General features: G+C 40.2%; 1 protein-coding gene across 1 annotated transcript in view; it reads right to left on the bottom strand.

Moving 5' to 3' along the window:
- Window positions 1-23,963, bottom strand: part of LOC133044895 (tyrosine-protein phosphatase non-receptor type substrate 1-like) — a 63,102-nt gene that overhangs the window by 33,351 nt on the left and 5,788 nt on the right. The window lies entirely within an intron of this gene.

Below are 23,963 nucleotides of genomic sequence, written 5' to 3'. Positions count from 1 at the left end.
TTGGAAGAGGAAAAAGTAAACCTGTCACTATTTTCAGATGATATGACATTATCTAGACAAAATTCTGATGTTGAAGCTGAGACTCCAATACTGTGGCCACCTGATGCGAAGAGCTGGCTTATTTGAAAAGACCCTGATTCTGGGAAAGATTGAAGATGGGAGAAGAAGGGGACAACAGAGGATGAGATGATTGGATGGCACTACTGACTCAATGGACATGAGTTTGAGTAAACTCTGGGAGTTGGTGATGAACAGGGAGGCCTGGTGTGCCGTAGTCCATGGGGTCGCAAAGAGTCAGACATGACTGAGCGACTGAACTGAACTGAAGACAAAATCCTAATATCACCACAAAAAAAAGTTATTAGAATTAAAATATGAACTCAGTTAAGTTTCAGAATAGAAGATCAATGTACAGAAATCTGTTTACTTTCTATACACAAAAGTAACTGTAAATGGATTAAAGAACTAAATGCAACATGGAAGCCATATAAATCCTAGAGGTGAACATAGGCAGAACATTCTTTGACATAAATTGTAGCAATATTTTTGAGATCTGTCTCCTAACACAAAAGAAGCAAAAGCAAATATAAACAAATGGGACCTAATTAAAATTGAAAGCTTTTGCACATCAAAGGAAATCATCGACAAAGTGAAAACACAACCTAATGAATGCATATAGTATGGCCAATATACAAAATATATATCCAAAATATATAAATATGTCTAAAATATATAAATAGATCATAAAACTCAGTATAAATAAAAACCGATAAAAGACCTGAGTAGACATTTTCCAAAGAAGACATACACATGGCCAATACTCACAGGAAAAGATGCTCAGTATCGTTAATCATTAGAGAAATGCAAATTAAGGCCATGGTGAGACATCACCTGACACCTGTCAAAATGACTATCATCAAAAATTCTACAAATAACAATACAGGTAAAAGTGTGGAGAAAGGCGAACACTCATACACTGTTGGTGGAACTGTAAATTGGTGCAGCCATTGTGGAAAACAACATGGAGGTACCTCAAAAAGCTCAAAAGAGAGCTACCGTATTTTCCAGCAATTCCACTCTATCCAAAGAAAACAGAAACATTAATCCAAAAGATATATGCACCTCAATATTAATAGCAGCTTTAGTGACAATAGCTGAGGAATGGAAGCAATCTAATTGTCTATCAACAGATAAATAAAGAAAATGTGATATACAATGGAATATTACTCAGGCATTTAAAAAAAAGAATGAAATTCTGCCATTTGCAACAATGTGGATGGACCTGCATGGTATTATACTTAGTGAAATAAGTCAGACAGAGAAGGACAAATAATCTATGTTATCACTTGTGCTACAAAAAAAATAATATAAATGAATGTATGTAACAAAGCAGAAACAGACTCAGATATAGAGAACAAACTAGTAGTTTCCAGTGGGGAGAGAGAAGGAGATAGGGTTATGGAAAGGTAGAGTTATGAAACTAAGAGATACAAATTACTCTGTATAAATTAGCAACAAGAACATATCTTACAGCACAAGGAAATATAGCCATTATTTTATAATAACTTTATTTTGTTTATGTATAACATAACCACATTTATTAAACAATGTATGCCAATATAAAGGGCAAAGTTCAACAATGCAAAAGTGCAAATATTTTTGCACCAACCTAATATTACAATTACAAACAAATAATAACCTATTCCTCTTTCATATTACTGAGCCTACCCTGTGTTATAACCAGAATAATAATACAGAACAGGCATTTGACAGCACTAGTTTTCCTCCTATAAAGAAACGACAAATGAGTTTCTGCTGGAACCTTCTCAACAGAGATTTCAATAAGGTATAAACAAAGTTTCTTAACTAGAAGCGGCTATATAACAAAATACATTTCACATGAGGAGTTTCATATCGTCCTTCAGAGACTCCAGCACAGAAGGTTTTTCTTTCAGCAACCCAGGGGATAAACAAGATCACCTCAGAATCTTTCCTAGCTCTAGGGTTTGTGAAAATATCAGGCTACTTAGATAGATTTAAAAGGTTTCAGGTTACTAAAGTAACCCTGCCTTTGCTCACTAACAGTGAGCAAAGTTAATAGTTAATAACGCATTTCCATGGCACCAGCATAAATTCATTTAAAACACTTAGGAAACTCATATTTGTAAAAGGCAAAGGATTAAAACACAAAGTGCACATGGGAGTTCTGTTGCATATCCATCAGATGTGTGAAATCGGATCCTGTAAACTAATGGCCTTTCTGGGCTTGAGTTTTAAACTGAGTTCAGAGGTGTTGAAACTCACAAATAGATTGATACGTGAATCACACAGACAGAACTCTTCTCATCACTACGATGAACAACTGCAGTAACTAAGTATACCTGAAAGATTGAAAGCAGGCAGAAAAGGGGACCACAGAGGATGAGATGGTAGGATGACATCACCAACTCAATGGACATGAGTTTGAGCAAGCTCCAGGAGTTGCTGATGGCCAGGGAAGCCTGGCGTGCTGCAGTCGGTGGGGTTGCAAAGAGGCAGACATGACTGACCCACTATCAGAAGTGTGAAGTCAGTGTCTGCTCTTCATCTCTGTACTCTGGGACCACACCAAGGCTAAATGAGCTGTTGATCATGCCCTTTGATTTTCTGACTACACCTACCAAAAGTGTGAAGTCAGTGTCTGCTCTTCATCTCTGTACTCTGGGACCACACCAAGGCTAAATGAGCTGTTGATCACGCCCTTTGATTTTCTGACTACACCTACCAGAAGCGTGAAGTCAGTGTCTGCTCTTCATCTCTGTTTGTAGGCTGGGGCCACACCAAGGCTAAATGAGCTGTTGATCACACCCTTTGATTTTCTGATTGCACCTATCAGAAATAAGAGGTCAGTGTCTGCTCTTCATCTGGGCTTGCACTCTGGGTCCACATGAAGGCAATGCATGAGCTGTTGATGATACCCTTTTATTATTTCTGCAAACTGTGACCTTGCACGCAGGGTACAGGCTGCTCAGACGTTAGAGGATGGGGAGGGTCCCTCGGGCCGGAAAGGCTGCCAGTCCCAGCCCCCGGCCCGCGTTGCCCCGCATTGCCCCAGGGAAAGGACACGAAGGAGGCTGAGGGGACCAACGTGGCTAAAGCCACACTCTGGCAGGAAAGACCCGGTCCCCTCCTGTAGTAACTTTAAAATGGAATAAAAGCCATAAAATTCTTTTTTTTTTAATGGCCTTAATTTTATTCACATTGAATAACAAAAATTACTAACACCTTCCTTTCCACCAGAGAGTTGTCCATATATTGCATCATCTTTATTTTTTTTCCCATTTATTTTTATTAGTTGGAGGCTAATTACTTTACAATATTGTAGTGATTTTTGCCATACATGGACATGAATCAGCCATGGATTTACATGTGTTCCCCTTCCTGATCCCCCCTCCCGCCTCCCTCTCCATCCTATCCCTCTGGGTCTTCCCAGTGCACCAGCCCTGAGCACTTGTCTCATGCATCCAACCGGGGCTGGTGATCTGTTTCATCCTTGATAGCATACTTGTTTCAATGCTATTCTCTCAGAACATCCCACCCTCGCCTTCTCCCACAGAGTCCCAAAGTCTGTTCTGTACATCTGTGTCTCTTTTTCTGTTTTGCATATAGGGTTATCGTTACCATCTTTTTAAATTCCATATATATGCATTAGTATACTGTATTGGTGTTTATCTTTCTGGCTTACTTCACTCTGTATAATGGGCTCCAGTTTCATCCATCTCATTAGAACTGATTCAAATGAGGTATCATTACACACCAGTCAGAATGGCTGCTATCCAAAAGTCTACAAGCAATAAATGCTGGAGAGGGTGTGGAGAAAAGGGAACCCTCTTACACTGTTGGTGGGAATGCAAACTAGTACAGTCACTAAGTAGAACAGTGTGGAGATTTCTTAAAAAACTGCAAATACAACTGCCATATGACCCAGCAATCCCACTCCTGGGCATACACACTAAGGAAACCAGATCTGAAAGAGACACGTGTACCCCAGTGTTCATCGCAGCACTGTTTATAATAGCCAGGACATGGAAGCAATCTAGATGCCCATCAGCAGATGAATGGATAAGGAAGCTGTGGTACATATACACTATGGAATATTACTCAGCCATTAAAAAGAATTCATTTATAAAACTCTTGAATCGCTATGTACACCTGATTTTAACATAATACTGTAAATCGACTATACTTCATTTTTAAAAAAGCAGAAAACAAAGCAAAATGCTTTTGGGACAAAAATAGCCATGACCATTTTAAACAACAAGCAAAGGTGGGAAATTTTGCCCCACTGTGATATCAAAAATTATTATAATGTCAATCTAACTAAGATAGAGTAGTTTGGTCAGAGAGAGCCAAGTAGCTCAAAGGAACAAAATCCTTATTAAAAGAACCAGAAATTTATGGAAATGATGTATGGCAAAGTGGCAGTGCACATCAGTGAGTGCTGGATAATTGCTCTTTGTGGAAGAAAAAAAATAAGATCCCAACCTATATACTAGCACACACACAAACACACACACACAAATAATATCAAAAACATAAATTGAAAGAAGAAAACTTGATCAAGATCAAAACCTTTTTTTTTTTTTAATAACAGCTCTCCAAATGATACCAACAGTCCACTCTGTGGATCACACCAAAGGAAGAGGGACTCTCCCGTATGTGCCAAGGAAGAAAAGAGAAGAATATTTGTGTAAAATTGTACTAGCAAAACATTAGATAAAGCGTTAATACCCATCACAAGAAGAATCAATACATTGTAGTATATTCTTAAAATAGAAACTATAGAGCAGTGTAATTTGAACATCAGCATAAACAAAACCCACAAACTTTGTTAAATATAAAAAATAAATGCTGTTACACAGTGTAATGAATTTATATGACATTTAAGAGATGCAAGTAATATAAATTCCTTGAGGATTTATACAAATATTACAGAAGAATAAAATCACATTTGAAATTATGGACACCAAATGCAGGATAGTAGTTTTAAAAGGAACAACAGGTTATAACAGAAAAATGTTAGCAGTTTGCAAAGACGGTGTGGCAGATAGTTCCATGGAAATTTTTTACATTTTTTAATATTTCAGGATAGAAAATACTTATTCAAACTTAGTGATTTTAAATATTTACATGTCAAAATGAAATCACACTTTCAAATGCTCTGGATGAAAGTAAACGTGCTCTGAAAAATTAAGGGTTGTTCATGATCAGAGGCACAGTGGAAACCTATTTTCTTGATCTAGTTGATGCTCTATGGGGTAGAGGAAAGGCCAGTTTCAAGCTCAGTGCCTCAGGGTCAGGGACATACCATGTGGTAACTGACACACAACAGTTTATGGAGAGGTTCTTTGAAGTTTGAGTCTCAAAACTTTGACCTTTATCCCACCTCCATACCTTGAACCCTTACCTCTAGGGTCCTAAAGCACTTACTTGGAAAAACTTCAAATAATACTAAATAAAGTATGAGAATCAGAAATCTCTGAGACTTCCAAGACACATTTGGAATAAAAAAGGTGGTTCACAACTCTCCCTTGAGGCTGGAGCATCATGTGACTTTTGTGTTTGTCCTGTATTCCTCTTGCCAGTCCAGGAAGGCTCCCATCTTCTTCATCTCTAAGACTAAGGCTCCCATCAACTCACCTGTTACAGGTTCCAACATCTGTGGAAGTAGATAGCTATGAAAGTGATTATCAGCAGCACATTCAGGCCCAGAAGGAAAGCCTAAGTGACAATGGGAGGAGGAGATATCAAATGGAACTCTGTGAGTTAATACCTCACTCCAATAAGATACAGAGGTGAGCTTACCTGGGTTCCCAATGCGTTCTATGTGCTGTGGGCTGCTGTGGGCAGTATGAGGCTGTGTCTCATCCTGCATCTTACAGGTGAGCACATGCTCAGACCCCCTGCCCTGAGGCATTCATAACTGCAAGCTTTCTAGGGTGCAGTTGCAATCACTATTCTGCTTGGATGTGGGTTGCTCCACTCCCTTGAATATATAGCAGTTCTCCAGCCAGCTCAGATGCACAGCCTGTGGATAGAATCTCTGCCTGTGGCTGGTAACAGCCCCCAAGTTCAAGGAGGGTTAAAATTGGGACACAGTCACTGTAGGGGGTACTGACACAGCCAAGAATAATAAGACAATTACTGAAGGAAGTTCACTGTGGGAACCTGTAGGCTTCTTAATGATGGGGTCATCTACCCAGGTCCTACCACAGAGGAGGAGTTAGATACTGGTTAACAGATGCATGCACAAGTAAATGTACGACCGAATGAACATGGGAATGCATGAATGAATGCATGCTTGGATGGAAGCATGGAATGATGAAGTCGTCTTAATCTTTCCTTTCTTTTCTATTGGGGAAATTCAATAGGAAAAGGTGAACCTGAATTCCATTTCAGTTCAGTTCAGTCGCTCAGTCATGTCTGACTCTTTGCAACCCCATGGACTGCAGCACGCCATGCTTCCCTGTCCATCACCAACTCCCAAAGATTGCTCAAATTCTTGTCCATCGAGTCAGTGATGTCATCCAACCATCTCAACCTTTGTCATCCCCTTCTCCTACCTTCAGTTTTTCCCAGCATCAGGGTCTTTTTCAAAGAGTTAGTTCTTTGCATCAGGTGGCCAAACTATTGGAGCTCCAGCTTCAGCATCAGTTCTTCCAATGAATATTCAGAACCAATCTCCTTTAGGATTGACTGGTTTGATCTCCTTGCAATACAAGGGACTCTCAAGAGTCTTCTCCAACACCACAGTTCAAAAGCATCAATTCTCCGGTGCTCAGCTTTTTTTATAGTCCAACTCTCACATCTATACATGACTACTGGAAAAACCATAGCTTTGACTATATGGACCTTTGTTGGTAAAATAATGTCTCTGCTTTTTAATATGTTGTCTAGATTGGTTATACCTTTTCTTCCAAGGAGCAAGCTTCTTTTAATTTCATGGCTGCAGTCACCATCTGCAGTGATTTTGGAGCTCAAGAAAATTACGTCTCTCACTGTTTCCCCATCATTTGCCATGAAGTGATGGGACTGGATGCCATGATCTTAGTCTTTGAATGTTGAGTTTTAAGCCAACTTTTTCACTCTTCTCTTTCATCAAGAGGCTCTTTAGTTCCTCTTCACTTCCTGCCATGAGGGTGGTGTTATCTGCATATCTGAGTTCATTGATTTTTCTCCCGGCAATCTTGATTCCAGCTTGTGCGCCATCCAGTCTGGCATTTTACATGATGTTAAATAAGCAAGGTGACAATATACAGCCTTATGTACTCCTTTCTCAATTTGGAACCAGTACATTGTTCCATGTCCGGTACTAACTGTTGCTTCTTGACCTGCAAACAAATTCCTCAGGAGGCAGGTCAGGTGGTCTGGTATTTCCATCTCTTTAAGAATTTTTCAGTTTGTTCTGATCCACAGAGTCAAAGGCTTTAGCATAGTCAATGAAGCAGAAGTAGATGTTTTTCTGGAATTCTCTTGCTTTTTCTATGATCCAATAGATGTTCCTCTCCTTTTCCAAATCCAACTTGAACATCTGGAAGTTCTCAGTTCACATACAGTTGAAGCCTCACTTAGATAATTTTGAGCATTACTTTGCTAGTGTGTGAAATGAGTGCAATTGTGCAGTAGTTTGAACATTCTTAGGTATTGCCTTTCTTTGGGACTGGATGAAAAGAGACCTTTTCCAGTTTGTGGCCACTGCTGGGTTTGCTGGCAGTCAAATTTGCTGGCATTTTAAGTGCAACACTTTAACACTATCATCTTTTAGGATTTGTAATAGTCTCGCTGGAATTTCATCACCTCCACTCTTTGTTCCTAGTGATGCTTCCTAAGGCCCACTTGACTTTGCACTCCAGGATGTCTGGCTGTAGGTGAGTGATCACATCATCATGGTTATGTGGGTCATTAAGATCTTTTTTGTATAGTTCTTCTATGTGTTCTTGCTACCTCTTCCTAATATCTTCTGCTTCTGTTAGGTCCGTACAATTTCTGTCTTTTATCGTGCCCGTCTTTGCATGAAATGTCCCCTTGGTAACTCTAATTTTCTTGAAGAGATCCCTAGTCTTTCCCATTCTATTATTTCCCTCTATTTCGTTGCATTGTTCTCTTAAGAATGCTTTCTTATTGCCCCTTGCTATTATTCTCAGGAACTCTGCATTCAATTGGGTACATATTTCCCTTTCTCCTTTGCCTTTCACTTCTCTTCTTTTCTCAGCTATTTGTAAGGCTTCCTCAGACAACCATTTTGTCTTTTTGCATTTCTTTTTCTTTGGGAAGTTTTGATCACTGCCTCCTTTACAATGTTATGAACCTCTGTCCATAGTTCTTCAGACGCTCTATCTATCAGATCTTATCCCTTGAATCTATTTGTTACTTCCACCAGATAATTGTAAGGGACTTGATTTAGGTCATACCTGAATGGTCTAGTGGTTTTCCCTACTTTCTTCAATTTAAGTCTGAATTTTGCAATAAGGAGTTCATGATCTGAGCCACAGTCAGCTTCTGGTCTTGTTTTCACTGACTGTATAGAGCTTCTCCATCTTTGGCTGCAAAGAATATAATCAATCTGATTTTGGTATTGACCATCTGGTAATGTCTATGTGTAGAGTCATATCTTGTGTTGTTGGAAGTGCGTGTTTGCTATGACCAGTGTTTTGTCTTGGCAAAACTCTGTTAGCCTTTGCCCTGCTTCATTTTGTACTCTAAGGACAAACTTGCCTGTTACTCCAGGTATCTCAACTACCTTTTGCATTCCAGTCTCCTATGATGAAAGGATATCTGTTTTGGTCTGCTGCAGCCAGGTCTACTCTAGCCAGAGCCCCTGTCCCTGCAGTAGGGCACTGCCAACTGGTGCCTCCGCAGGAGACACTCAAACACTCAGAGACAGGTCTGGCTCAGTCTCTTCTGGGGTCCCTGGGTCCTGGTGCACACAAGGTTTTGTTTGAGCCCTCCAAGTGTCTGGCAGGTATCAGGTTTGATTCTAAACTCAATTTCACTCCTCCCTGTCTTGCTGGGGCTTCTCCTTTGCCCTTGGACATGGGGTACCATTTTTTGGTGGGATCCAGCATTCTCCTGTTGATGGTGTTCAATGGTTAGTTGCAATTTTTCAAATTCCATTTAGAACTTATGAATCAATTGATTCACTCTAGGACTTGGTAAAGACTAACCTCTAATCTTCATGACTGCAGGATACTAACATTAGACATACGAAGGAACTTAGGTTTCGAGAAGTGTTTACCTAAGGTCACAAGTGGCAAAGCAGGGGTTATCCGAGTTGAATATTTACCTAAATTTACAAGTGGCAAAACAGGGATTATCTGAAGACCATATGTATTATCATTTAATAAATGATAAAAAATAAATAAATATCATTTAAACAATAATTTATTATTTAATAAATTATTTAAATATTTAAATAAATATTTAAATAATTTAAATAAATAAATATCATTAAAAATAAATATCATTTAATAAAATTTAAGACTATAAGAATATTTGATTGCAGGCTTCTGGAATTATGACCTAGAAACTTCTAGAATTTTTTCAACCATATTTTTCAGCTTTGAAGTAAAATATATGCATCCTCAAAATTTTGGGGGAAATTTTAAAATGCAAAAAAAATTAAGAGTTTCAGTACAATTCATAGGAACGCACAGCATGGTGCAGTTCACACAGTAAACTAGGGGATGGAAGAACCAGATTCTGGTCCCTGTACTGACACCATAGCCAAATATAAGACCTTGTGCAGATCACCTCCCCTGTATTTCCAAGTCTCTTACTACGAAATTGTCCAAGGTCAGATCAGCTCTCTTGGTTCTAGTTAAGACATACTTCAGTTCTTGGTCTAAGGTAGAAGGAGTAACTCATTTTATGTACTGCATTTTGAAAAAACTAACAGTATTTTTTCTCCAAATATAGTTTCTTTATTCTCAAGTCCCCTTGACTTATATGGTTACCTCAATGATGCTGCTCATGGGGAGGACCACGAAGCAAGACACCATCCCTAGAAGGTAACTATCAGTGCTCAATCTTTCCTCTTCAGCATACAGGCAGGGATTCCTACCAAGCAAAGAGCAGCACCCTGAGAAGGGATTGTGAAGCCTTAGTAACTAGGTGGCGCCCATAGAGAACAGGCCAGGTTAAGATACCACCAAACAAGTGCCATGGGTTCCAGGAAGTGAAAAGGATCAATAAAAAGATGGAGGTTCTGAGATAGACCATTCCAGCCACCAGTGAGTTCTCTGGGCTGTAAGATATCCAGGAGAGTGTTGGGGGACAGAGACCAAGACACAGTCGATGATAATAACTGCTCCCATGCACCGAGACCAATGTTTGAGTCACTGTGCATGTGTTTTCTTAATTATTCTTCACAACCAAATGATAAAAACACAAAGAGCTACAAATCAACTAGTCTATAGAAGGGCCCTACACAGTATGAGGCTCCAGTTTCAATGAAACTCTCAAAGCAGAATTGCTTCAAATTTGAACTTGAAAAGCATTTCAATTATTAAAAAGTTTTATTTAATTTACATTTTAATTAAGCATAGAATATTATGACAACTATGCATCAACTCTTAGAAAGAACAATTGGGAGTGTAAGGACATTGGCATAATATATTTCCTAAAATCTTGTGCCAAATATCATCAAACCTTTCACTTCAAATTTCAATTCACAGTGCAAAAAAATAATTTAAAAATGTATTTGACTTCCCTGATGCTCTGCCTTGGGATTTCTCCACATCCATGAAATGCCTCCCAGCCCTTGTGGACACATCCCTGCCTCCCCACTCCATAGATGATTTTAAGGAACAGTCTACAGAGTTTCTCAGAGGATCCTCCACAGCATTTAGTCTCAGTCATCCACAGGGGCACCCAATTCAGTAACTCACCCTTTTGGGGCATCCCTCATTTCCTGTCTCACTTTCCTTATGTTTTATCCCAAATCCTTTGGATCACCTTCCATCTACCTACAAGGTTAATGCAAGACCTTGTTCTAGGCTCTGCTTTCGGAAGAATCCCAATAAAGTCAACCACAGTATTATTTCTGTGATGGGAAATCCAACCTGAGATGCAGACAGTGTTGAGCAAAGGTTAACTTTATAAGTAATCAATTCATTTGTAAATATCTGTATTTTCTACAATGTTTGCCTCTCCACACAACTGTCCTAACACCATGACATTTATTTAATAAATATTCATATAAAGCTGCTGCTGCTAAGTCACTTCAGTCATGTCTGACTCTGCGACCCCATAGACAGCAGCCCACCAGGCTCCCCCATCCCTGGGATTCTCCAGGCAAGAACACTGGAGTGGGTTGCCATTTCCTTCTCCAATGCATGAAAGTGAGATGTGAAAGTGAAGCCGCTCAGTCATGTCCAACTCTTAGTGACCCCATGGACTGCAGCCCATCATGCTCCTCCATCCATGGGATTCTCCAGGCAAGAGTACTGGAGTGGGTTGCCATTGCCTTCTCCTAAATTATAATTCTTCAACTTAACAATCAAATATACCAAGGCTGAGAGAACTTAAGTAAGAAGCAGAAGGTCTCCTTGCTGGTCTCATATCTGAAGCCTGAATTCATGTCAGTGGTCTCTCATTCACTCACTTTACAATCTCAGGCAGTCTTCACTTCTTGAAACAATATTCCTTCTGTAACTGACTGAGACAAATAGGCTAGGGCAGTTACACACACTGAATAAGTCAATCCATTCCAATGTGCTTTGCTGACACTGTGCTGTCCTCTTTTGCGATAAGGATACCATTATTTTTAACCAGGCATAATGATGTGATAATAACACACAAAGCAAAGGGAAAAATATTTTATAAACTTTAAAGTCTGATATGTGAAAATGAAAGTGTGACAGTGTTAGTTGTTCAGTTATGACTCTTTTCAGCCCCATACACTGCAGCCTGCCATGGAATTGTTCAGGCAAGAATACAGGAGTGGGTTACCATTCCCTTCTCCAGGGGATCTTCTCAACTCAGGGATCAAATCCAGGTCTCCCACATTGCAGGCAGATTCTTTACTGTGTGAGCCATCGGTGAAGCCTAAAAGTCTGATATATAGGTAATTAATTTTACTGCTGTGCAACTTTGGACCAGTCAATTGCTTTCTCAGGACTTACTTTACAGTTGTAAACAAAGGGATGATCAATAAGATTCTCTTTAGTCTTGATATTTATAACTACAGTGAATTTACATACAGGCCAAATTCAACAGAAAGCCAGAATAAAAATAAGGTCTTTACCCAGGTATGATTAATTATCTAAAGACATCTTAGTCCTCAAAATGTAAAGTTCACAAGGACCTTTATCCCCTCTTCATACACATTAATTTTAAAATATTAATGATAATACTAAATTGGTGCAATGTTTTGTCTCCATTTTACCAATGAGGAAGGAAACTGAATTCTAAGAGATAAGCTAAATAGTTAACAAGAATGAATAATTGCAATTGCAATGAATAATAACAAGTTGCAATCTGTGTGGTTAATATGAGTACTTTATGTGTTGAGTACTTTACATTGTAAAGTACTGTATCCTTGCCACAACCAAGTGAGGGATGTCCCGTTTTTCAGATGAGGAAACTGAGGTCCAGAGACATTACAGCCTAACTCTGCACTAACCATTCTAAAAAAATCTAGGCTAATGGTTTCTTGGGAAAGCAATCTGGACCTGTGCTTGATGGCAAAGGACAGGGGGGTGCCTACCATCAGCCCCCAGCACCAGCACACCGCTGGTCACACTGTAGGTGTCTCTAGGAGGGTGGATGCTGGTCTTTAACACCCTTGGTCTTTTTTAATCCTGGTCACAGTAATGTGGTCTGTGAGGTATCTATGGGACATGAAGGTCGTGTTGGATGTTTGCACCTGGCTCAGATTGCTGAAGGGGGCCTTGCAAGACTTAAGAGTAGCTGCTCCTATCTACAGGGGAGACACTGCCTATGAGATGATGCAGAGGAGCCCAAATCCAACGTGAACAAATCATAAGCATCTCCATCAACAAGCCACATCGTCTCCTCTTCCACAGAGTTTGAAGATTACGTTCTGACGTGAGCTTGATTATGAAGCTGATTTCAGAAGGAAGACAATGAAGTTACAGGGTCCATGGGAATTTGTAAGGAGAACTGACTCCCACCCACACCTCACGACTGTGCTTACTGACTATGAAACCTAAGCCACCGAGTTCTCATTGCACCCTAGGAGGAGGGAGCTGCTCCTACTCTCATTTCACAGATGAGGACACTGAGCCCAGAGCCTAAGCACCGTGTTCAAACTCCACAGCTGGTCAGTAGAGTCAGGGTTCTTAGCCAGGAATTAAGGACCTAGGATCTGCGCTCAGTAACCAGGATCAGCTCTGTCTTCAGTCCCTGGACAGGGAAGGGCGTATCGCTGCTCCCAGGACAGGTCAGATGAAGGCAGGCAGTACAGAGAAGGGGTAGGAGCACAGGCTTTGGGGTCACACTCAGCCGAAGTTTGCACTTCCAGACCCTCCACTGCATGAGCCTGGACAACTCAACTCTCTATGCCTTAGTTTCCTCATCTGTAAAATGGGAATGATCCTTAATTCTCAGAGTTATTTAGGAAATTCAGTAAAGTAACCCACCTAAAATATAGTACTCACTCTACAAGTTATAGATATCATTATCATATATCCACTACAATCATCTGAGAAACCTTTTTAATCATATTTCTAAAGCTGACAGAGGAGAGGGTTAATGACTCACCCAAAAGGCCTCACAGCAAACAGAACTCACATTCCAGCTCAGGAATTTTGACTCTTTCTGTTACATCACAGCTGCCTCTATTTCTCCATAGTTGTCACCACTATAATCAATGACCTTCAGTATTTTCCTACTTTCACTTCAATTCTGGACTGGGCAGTATGGAAACTATATAGAGTCATCAAAGAGCACCCACTGTGGGCCCCACTGTCTGGATGCCAAGCAGGGGTCAAGGGAAGGGGTCCCCAGCTGATCCCCCTGCGGTGGACATAGCATTGTTATTGCACATTTGGGGAAACTGATCTCAGGAGTACAGTTCTTTCTCTGGCAACACAGATAGCTCAGGGCAGCCATGAGAGGTAACACTGATCCATTCCACTCCAAAGACTGGCCACCGCCAAACCTAAGAGGCAGTGTCTTCTTGTCAGTGAGGGTCTCAACAGAGAGGAGAGGCACAAATGGATCAAATTCCCAGTTGGAAACTTTCAGGAGACCTGAAGTCTTGGTGCCAACTGTGAGAACTGAATGTGTACAGACATGACAATTCAGGATATCAAATATAGAGAACTTAAATAGAGATTTGAAATAAAACTTCTATAACTTTAAGATTTGTATTCTTATGGAGAATGGAAGAAAAAAAAGTATAGAAAGCATGTTGAATGTGTAAACAGCCAACCCTGGCTCTAATCCCAGCTCTGTCATTTGAGACCCTTAAGACCTGGTCTCTCTGACCCCTCTGCTGCCTGCCCCATCTCATACATCAGACAGCATACATGAGGACACCTGGAACACAATAAGTGCTCTACAGGGGTCAGTGAACATGACCAGAGGCATAGAGGTGGGAGTGTGTAAGGGGTGGGAGCTGAAGAAGGGGCTTAGGGCTAACCTGAGGAGGTGTTACTGCAAAGGCACATTAAGTCCGAGCAGAACGGGGCCTGATGCCAGAAAAGGAAGCTTCCCTTCCTCACTGCAGACCACAGCGCACTCAAACAGCTGCATAGGGTGGTGGTGGAATCAAAGTGATGCTCTCAGGGGGCTAACCTTGTAGCGGCTGGACAGATATACACATGCAGGCAAAGAAGAAAAACCAGACAAAGAGGAAATACTCAGAGTGAAGAAGAAAGAAATATAACTTGATTCTGATCAGAAAGGACCAGTTTGGAGTTTTTCACACTGATCTGGAATCCTACTGGGTGAACATTTTTCTTATTTTCTGCTGGATAAGAAAAAAGGCACACAGAAGTTGAAAGGTAGTGGGGTCGTTCATCCTGTCTGAGAATTCTTGGAGCAGGCAGAAAAGGCCAGCTCTTTCAGAGAGAGAATGAATGCAGGGTCAGTGCCCCTGTGGTAAATATGTGTGGTTTTCCAGCCCAGCATCCCTTCTACATTTTTTGCAGGTGGTTACTTGGACTGTAATACAGGTTTCAGTCACAGACGTTTCCATTGCTTATAGGGAGCTTTCCCTGGCACTGGTTCATTCTTGCTTGGCCCAGAACTAGCTAATGCTAAACTTGACCTGAAATTTTTTCCACTTCCCAATTCCTGCCCTTCCACCCAGTCATTCCTTTGCTAAACTGACTCTCTTATCAACGTTAGAGCACAAAAAAACCCCTCCCTCCTCTGGGCTGAACTGCTTGCCGGCAGCTCTCTCTTGTGGAAAAAGACCTCTAACGCTACAAAGGGTGAGATAAGGAGGGGGAGAAGGGATTAGGATGGAGGGGAAAGAGGGAGAAAGAGCAAGAGTCTGTGAAAAGTTGGGGTGGGGAGGGGGAGCGAAGGAGAAAGAATGATCAAAACTAATGGTAGTCAGGACATGGAAGCAACCTAGATGCCCATCAGCAGACGAATGGATAAGAAAGCTATGGTACATATACACAATGGAATATTACTCAGTCATTAAAAAGAATACATTTGAATCAGTTCTAATGAGATGGATGAAACTGGAGCCCATTATACAGAGTGAAGTAAGCCAGAAAGATAAACGCCAATACAGTATACTAATGCATATATATGGAATTTAGAAAGATGGTAATGATAACCCTATATGCAAGACAGAAAAAGAGACACAGATGTATCGAACAGACTTTTGGACTCTATGGGAGAAGGTGAGAGTGGGATGATCTGAGAGAATAACATTGAAACATATATATTATCAAGTGTGAAACAGATCATCAGCCCAGGTTGGATGCATGAGACAAGTGCTCAGGGCTGGTTCACTGGGAAGACCCAAAAGGATGGGATGGGGAGGGAGGTGGGAGGGGGGATCAGGAAGGGGAACACATGTAAATCCATGGCTGATTCATGTCAATGTATGGCAAAAACCACTACAATATTGTAAAATAATTAGCCTCCAACTAATAAAAGTAAACGGAAAAAAAAAAAAAAAAAAAAGCTAATGGTAGGGAGAATGAGAATCTTGAACCCGCATCCACCTGTTTCCCAGCTAAGCCAGTCAGGAAAGAATTCTGGCCTGTCTTTAAAATTGACTTTGAATAACTTCCAGCTGAGCCAGTCTTGATTAAAGCCTTCTTGGAAGGGACTTTGGTGCACAGTCGTGCATAGCGTCTACTGTTTCCTGCAGTCCAGTGTTAATACAGAGAACATTCAACCTGAAGAGTACGTGGAGTTGGAGACAGGAGTTCGACTGCTTCTTTAGGAGGATGTAGGGGATGGAGAAATGGAATTTGGGGGTGGGTACTTGAGAGTTTTATCACCAGCCCAGGGTATCCTCCCTTTCTTCACCTTCATCCCTTTTTATCCTGAGTCCTTAGCCTACAACTGTCTGCACTCAAGGCAAATAGCAGGTATTTTCACATATGACCTTCCTGCCAGGATGCCCAGAGGGGCTGGCAAGAGGCTTCATCCACCTTTCTCCAGCCTGGATTCCTGTATTTTATTTCAGTCCAGTTCTCCCTTCCGTCATGACAATGTTTGATTCTTATACTTAGAACTCTGACATTTGATATACAAATATCAGCTATATCTGCCTGGTTGATTGATACATAGTGATCGTTTGATCACTATGTAATCCTTTTTGTTTCTAGTATCAGGTTTTTACTTAAATTCTATTTTATCTACTCTCAGTATAGTGATTCCTGCTATCATTTGGTTACCATTTTCATGAACATGATTTTCCTTTCTTTCAGTCTCAGCTTAAGTATGTTCATAGATCTAAAATGAGTCTCTTACAGATAGAATGTACTTGGGTCCCAGCTTCTTTTTCTTATTTAGTCAATCTGTGTCTATTTATTGAGGAGTTGAATCTATTTACACTTAAAATAGTTACTATTGGAGAAGGGCTTACTATTGCCATTTTGTTAATTGTTTTCTGTATATCATATCTTTCCCTCCTTTCCTCTCTTAATGCCTTCTTTCGATTTTGCATTGTTTTTATCTCTGCTCTAATCTGCCCTAATCTACTCATTTTCTTCCTTCTGCTGGCTTTATGTTCAAGAAGAACACAGTCATCTAAATGTATTTCACAATATTAATTCAGAGAATGGCAAAGGGAAGGAAACACTCATTCTCAGAGAATAAAAGAAGAGCAGACCTTGGAGTAGAATTCTCAGGGCAGACCAAGAAAAGGTCAGGGGACAGGAGAGAGTGAATTAACCCCTCCTGGAGAGCTTTTCTAAACATGACCTGTAAGTGGGTGACACTTGAGACCTCTCCTTCCAGTCTCATGATTCCCCAGAGCTACTCCTGGCCTTAGTAGGAGGACACACTCATTCACTAACTTCCCATGTGGGGAATGAATGAAGTCTCTAACTAAATGGTGGTGATGCCTCAGGTGGTGATGTGGCAGGTACTGCCACAGGCCCCAGTCATATTCCAGTTGGAAATTGCTGCATAGAATTGTGATTCTTCTTGCTTAAGGATTCCCTTGTTTTGGCTCAGTTGATATTGGGAATCAGGGGGCAAATTTCACCCATGTTGAGATTTCACCCTGAGTCCAGAAGCTAAAATGCAGCTACAAGTATCTGTTTCTGATATTCAGGGTCGGGAAATAGGTCATAAGAGACACAACACACATTTTGGAGCCCAGATTTGTTCCAAAAGCTCAGAATGACTAATCAGCCTTCCAAGTCTCAGTTTTCCAACTTTTTGGAAATTGCTTTGCTCCTACCTCAAATATTTTCAGTTTGGAATGTCCAATGTCTTACATTTGGGATATACTAGATTTGGCCACCACAGAAGGGCTTGATTCAGTATTGGACAAAGGACCCTAGTATGAATACCCAGAAGGGCCATCAGCAGGATGCCAATCTACAGGGTTGTTTGTGAATGAAAGGGAACAGTATCCAGTATGTGACAATGATTTACAGCATATTGCGAATTTTTAAAACTTTTACTTTTGCCAACAAGGGTATGGAATTTATCAGATTATTAGCACCATTTGTGGACACATAAGTGCCTGAACCAGATATATGGCATATCAGGATGCCCTTTCATTAACTTCAGACAATAGAAAGTGAAAGTGAAAGTGACTCAGTTGTGTCTGACTCTTTGCGACCCTATGGACTATACAGTCCATGGAATTCTCCAGACAAGAATACTGGAGTGGGTAGCCTATCCCTTCTCCGGTGGATCTTCCCAACCCAGGAATTGAACCCGGGTCTCCTGCATTGCAGGCAGATTCTTTACCAACTGAGCTACTAGGGAAGCCCCACTTCACACAATACTGGGTGCCATAGTTCCTGTGACACATCATTGATGAAGATGGAGTCAACCTGTTTTGTTCGTTATGGTGTTTTCTACTTGGAATACTTGTGGGAAATGTCTTCTATTGAAACCATAGATTAGTTATCATTCTGGCTCAGTTGCAGTTGAACCACTAGAAAGTACTTTCTGGGGGCAAAAAAGACATATTGTAGTCCTGGTTAGAGCATCTCCAGCCTTGACCGACACAACTCTCAAGTTAGTTAACCCAGGACTCTTTACCTGAAGCTCCTGTAGGAAATGCCACCTCATTGCTCATGTTCCTTGTCTTGGCCCAAGATATTCTGACATTCTCTTAAGATCAGGGTGAGATCTCATTACACATCCTTTTAGCCACATGTACTGGCACCAAATTATAAATGTGGTTGCCACGTGGGTCAATAGAAGGGGAGCAATGCACAAGAAGAAGGATGGCATCTTCCTTCTGCATCAGTATATGAGGATGGCCTGGAGCCCAGCAGACACAATTTAACTTACAATGAGGACAAATACATTTTAATTAAACAGGAAATGTCAAATAGAATTTGTTAGATTTTTCTTTATGTTCTGGGATCAGAGACAAGGCCCCAATCTAAGAATGTGTTGATAACCAGCATACAATGTTATGAGAGTTACCTGGAGAAAGAGCTATCTCCCATTTTCTGAAAGTTCATTTTCGTGAAAATAAATGTTGAGACTTGCTTTCTCAATGAAATTGATATCTTTCCAAATGGATGAGAATTATAATGGGAAAAAATCTTAACTATCACAATGTTTCATAGTAATCAGTGCTCTATCTTACCCAACAGAATCTTATTCTTCAGTATTTAATACTCTTGCTATGTGTTCTTAGGTATCACACAACCATCATTGTCACTGAGTTCATGGAAGATACATACAGAATGTATTTGAGATGAGTTCTACAAAACTATGGAGGACTTTTTCTAGACAGATTTCTCGAATTTATTGCATTTGTTTTCTATTGCTGAATAACATATTGCCACAAATATAGTGGCTTAAAAGACACAAGTTCATTATTTCATAGTTTATGTAAATCAGGAGTTTAGGCACAACTTAGCCTAGTGGTCATTCACAGAAAGAAGATGGTGTTGTTGCCAAAACTTGGCCTCTGTTCACTGGCACCAAATAGAAACACAGAGACAGAGTTTTGGGTGAATTAGAAGAGAGTAGATTTTATGGATTTGCCAGGCATAAGGATCCACAATGGGCTAATGCTCTGAAGACCATGTGACCCACTCTGGAGAGGTTAGTGAGGAGTTTTATAGTGTTCATGGAGCAGAGTGTGACCAGCTCACAGGCATTTCTTAGATTGGTTGGCATCGCAGTGATGTTTCAAGCAGCATCAACCTTTTGGTTTCAATCAGTTGAAGGTCTATGTTCTTGTGGCCAACAGTTTTTATCTGGATGGGGGTCTGCTTCCTGTAAAAACAACTTGGAATGTGTGTCAGGCCTTTATCTACATCTTTCAGGGAACTGGGAGTTAAGTGATTTTGTTATGTGGCAGAATCCTAGTCTACATTTTTACCAGTCCCCCAGCCTGACAACCATTCTTTGTTTCTACACCTTCACATTTCCCAGTCATTAACTCTTGAGTCAACATTTTACCTCAAGAGACAAGGACAGGGGCTTGTACATGGTTTCAGTGTGAAGACACAGGGGGATGCCATCTACAATCCAAGGAATATTTGAGGTACCCACTGGGAAGAGACCTGGAAAAGACTCTCCCTGAAGTTCATAGCAGCTTTATTTATACTTGCAAAAACTTGAAAACAACCCTGACGACCTTCAGGAGGTGAACTGATAAAGAAAAGGATAAACCCAGATAATAAAATATTATTCAGAACTAGAATAAAATGAGCTCTCAAGCCTTGACATAATGTGGAGGAATCTTAAATACTATTAATAATTGAAAGCAAAAATCTACATGCTTCATGATTCCAACAATGTGACATTCTGGGAAAGGGCTCTACCCTCATGACCTAATTCCTACCCAAAGACACACCTCTGAACACCATCACCTCAGGGATCATATCTGAATATGTGAACTTTGAAGGGACACAAACATTCAGCCTATACCCAACTTCCTTAAGTTTTCCATAAGTCCTTGTCCTTTCCAACATGCCATGCTGGATACTGTACACATTTACTTGTCATGTCTCCTTAGGTTATTGTCAGTTGTGACACCTCTGATTTTCCTTGTTTTTGAATGAATATTGTTCAGATGTATTATTGGAAATCTCTCTAACATTAGTATAATTTGTCTGATGAATTGCTCATAATTAAACTAGGGTTAAGAGCTTTAGGGAAGAAGATCCCAGAGGAAAAGTGCCATTTTTTATCAAATCTATATGATTTATGCCTATTGATATTGATTTTTGATTGGTGATGAACTCTTGATGACCTGGCTAACTTATTTTTGTTAGATTCCCTACCGTGAAGTTACCTTTTTTCCTCTTTTCTTTCTGTCCTCTTTGGAAGGCAGTTACCAAGTGTGGCCCATACTTTAGGAGTGGTGAACTTGATTTTCCCTTATTTAGACTGAAGTATCTATTTGTACATAAATTTCTTGGAACTTTCCTGCACAGAAAACTTTTGGAGAGGGAGGTGGCGGGGTTCAGGATGAGGGGGACATATGTATACCTGTGGCCGATTCATGTTGATGGATGGCCAAAACATCACCACATTGTAATTAAATTTACAATTTAATTTTACAATTAAAATTAGTTAATAAAATTCTCCTCCATTTATTAATATATTAAATTATTTATTTATACCAATATGGGCTCATATATATTTCTTTTATATTTGGGCTATAATCTGTCTTAGTCTATTTGGGCTGTTATCACAAAATGTCACAAGGCTTCCCAGGTGATTCAGTGGTAAAGAATCCACCTACCAATGCAGGAGATGCAAAGGACTCAGGTTTGATCCCTGGTTCGGGAAGATCCCCTAGAGTATCCCCAGTATTCTTGCCTGTAAAATTCCATGGACAGAGGAGCCTTCTGGGCTATAAACCATGGGATCGAAAAGAGTCAGACCAGACTGAGCACACATGCACAGAACGAAACACCTCAGACTGAACAGCTCACAGCAGAAATTTATTGCTCATAGTTATGGAGGCTCGAAGTGACTCTCAAGAGTCTTCTCCAACACCACAGTTCAAAAGCATCAGTTCTTTGGTGCTCAGCTTTCTTTATAGTCCAACTCTCACATGGCTACTGGAAAAACCATAGCCTTGACTAGACGGACCTTTGTTGACAGAGTAATGTCTCTGCTTTTTAATATGCTATCTAGGTTGGTCATAACTTTCCTTCCAAGGAGTAAGTGTCTTTTATTTATTTGTTTATTTATTTATTTATTTTTTATTAGTTGGAGGCTAATTACTTTATAATATTTCAGTGGGTTTTGTCATACATTGTCATGAATCAGCCATGGAGTTACATGTATTCCCCACCCCGATCCCCCCTCCCACCTCCCTCTCCACCCGATTCCTCTGGGTCTTCCCAGTGCACCAGGCCCGAGCACTTGTCTCATGCATCCCACCTGGGCTGGTGATCTGTTTCACTATAGATAATATACATGCTGTTCTTTCGAAACATCCCACCCCCAAGGAGTAAGTGTCTTTTAATTTCATGGCTGCAATCACCATCTGCAGTGATTTTGGAGCCCAGAAAAATAAAGTCAGCCACTGTTTCCCCATCTATTTGTCGTGAAGTGAATTGGACTGCTTTTGACCTGTGGGACTCATCTTCTGGTTTCATATATTTTTGCTTTTTCATACTGCTCATGGGGTATTACAGCAAGAATCCTGCAGTGGTTTGCCTCCTCCAGTGAACCACATTTTGTCAGAACTCTTCACTATGACTCATCTGTCTTGGGTGGCCCTGCATGGATTGGCTCATAACACTGTTGAGTTACGCAAGCCCCTTTGCCATGACAAGGCTGTGATCCATGAAGGGTATATATAATGTGTGTGTGTGTGTGTAAAATGCAATATATTTGTTGTTCAGTTGCTCAGTCATGTCTGACTCTTTGTGACCCCATGTACCGCATCCAGTATCTCCCAGAGTTTGCTCAAACTCACGTCCATTGAGTTGGCGATGTTATCCAACCATCTCATCCTCTGTTACTTCCTTCTCCTCATGCCCTCAATCTTTCCCAGCATCAGGGGCTTTTTCAGAGAGTCAACTCTTCACATCAGGTGGCCAAAGTATTGGAGCTTCAGCATCAGTCCTTCCCGTGAATATTCAGTGTTGATTTCCTTTAAGATTGACAGCTTTGATCTCCTTGCTGTCCAAAGGACTCTCAAGAGTCTTCCCCAGAACCAAAGTTCAAAAGTATCGATTCTTCAGTGCTCAGCCTTCTTTATGGTCCAACTCTCACATCTGTACATGACTATAGGAAAAACCATAGCTTTGACTATGTGGATCTTTATCAGCAAAGTGATATCTCTGCTTTTTAACACTCTGTCGAGGTTTGTCATAGCTTTTCTTCCAAAGAGCAGGTGTCTTTTAATTTCATGGCTGCAGTCACAGTCCATGGTGATTTTGGAGCCCAAGAAAATAAAGTCTGTCAGTGTTTCCATTCCCCACCCCCCCATCTATTTGCCATGAACTGACAGGACCAGATGCCGTGATCTTAGTTTTTTGAATGTTGACTTTTAAGCCAGCTTTTTCATTCTCCTCTTTCGCCTTTATCAAGAGGTTCTTTAGTTCATCTTAACTTTCTGAGGTTATTGACATGTCTTGATTCCAGAAATCTTTATTCCAGCTTGTGATTTATCCAACCTGGCATTTCACATGATGTCGCAAAAACTTGGACTCGACTGAGTGATTTTCACTTTCACTCTTCACTCTGCATATAAGTTCAATAAACCGTGTGATGATATATAGTCTTGATGTACTCCTTTCCCAATTTTGAACCATTCTGTTGTTCCATGTCTTGTTCTAACTGCTGCTTCTGAACCTGCATACAGGTTTCCATTTATAATGTAATATTGCTTAGCCATAAAAATGAAATTTTGCCATTTGCAGCAAAATAGATGGACTTGGAAGGCATTATGCTAAATGAAATAAGTAAGACAGAGAAAGACAAAGAGTGTATGATACAACTTATATGTGGAAAGTAAAAAATAACAACAAACTAGTTAATATAACAATAAAGAGACTGACTCAAAGATATAGAGGACAAACTAGTGCGGGCAAAGAAAGGAAGAAGAAAATATAGGCTAAGGGATAAAGAGGTGCAAATTATTACATATGAAATAAGCTACAAGGGTATATTGTACTACACCAGGAATACAATCAATATTTTGTAACAATGATAAATGGAGTATAACCTTTAAAAATTGTGAATCATTATATTTTACACCTGTAATTTACAAATTATTTTACAGCAACTATATTTCAATATAAAGGAAATAGCCCCAAATTCCATCAATAGATGAAAAGATACATTAAATGTGAGATATATATATATATATATAT

The sequence above is a fragment of the Dama dama genome, chromosome 23, assembly GCF_033118175.1.
Source record: "Dama dama isolate Ldn47 chromosome 23, ASM3311817v1, whole genome shotgun sequence".
NCBI classification, from domain to species: Eukaryota; Metazoa; Chordata; class Mammalia; order Artiodactyla; family Cervidae; genus Dama; species Dama dama.
Note: the sequence above shows the minus strand (reverse complement) of the source record. Positions and strands in the feature narration are given on the sequence as shown.